The sequence below is a fragment of the Schistocerca cancellata genome, chromosome 1 (assembly GCF_023864275.1).
Source record: "Schistocerca cancellata isolate TAMUIC-IGC-003103 chromosome 1, iqSchCanc2.1, whole genome shotgun sequence".
NCBI lineage: Eukaryota > Metazoa > Arthropoda > Insecta > Orthoptera > Acrididae > Schistocerca > Schistocerca cancellata.
The window spans coordinates 457,574,004-457,574,608 of NC_064626.1; the positions used below are offsets into that span (position 1 = coordinate 457,574,004).

Below are 605 nucleotides of genomic sequence, written 5' to 3' on the forward strand. Positions count from 1 at the left end.
GAAAAATTTAATTGGACTAGAAGGAGCTCCCCATGAATAAAACACCATAGCCTCCTGTTAAACTGTGCTTTAATAGTAGTTAGCCTTTCATTAATGCTGACAAATTATTGAAAATGTGTTTTCCTGAAAGAACACACACCATTTTGATCCAGCAGCCACTGTGAATCAACACACAACAGAGTTACAGACATTGGCTGCAAGTGGACATTGACTGAAATCAATGGGGAAAGTTGAGAATTTGTGCCAGACTGGGATTCAAACCCAGAACTCCTGCTTACTAGGCAGATGCTCTGAACACTGAGCCATCTGGACATAGTGGCCATTGGAAATGCATAGACTATCATAGCATGCTCCCTGTTAGACCCAAATTGTCAAGTTATCCACACACTACTAACCTAGTTCTCCTTGCCCATTATCCTCATTACTCCTGAGTCTGGTGTGCATCCATACTGAAGAGACTATTGGCTATCTTTATCTTAATTATATACATACATATCTTTGGTGCTGGTTCTTTAGGACAATATTATTACAGCCACTGGCTGCAAGTAGGCGCTGATTGAAATCAGTGGGGATAGCTGAAAATTTGTGCTGGACCAAGATTTGAA

General features: G+C 40.7%; 1 non-coding gene across 1 annotated transcript; it reads right to left on the reverse strand.

The window, feature by feature from the left end:
• Nucleotides 1-239: 239 nt before the first annotated feature.
• Nucleotides 240-312, reverse strand: Trnat-agu (transfer RNA threonine (anticodon AGU)). Its single transcript has one exon. It is a non-coding gene; the product is annotated as a tRNA-Thr (tRNA).
• Between the last annotated feature and the right edge of the window lie 293 nt (nucleotides 313-605).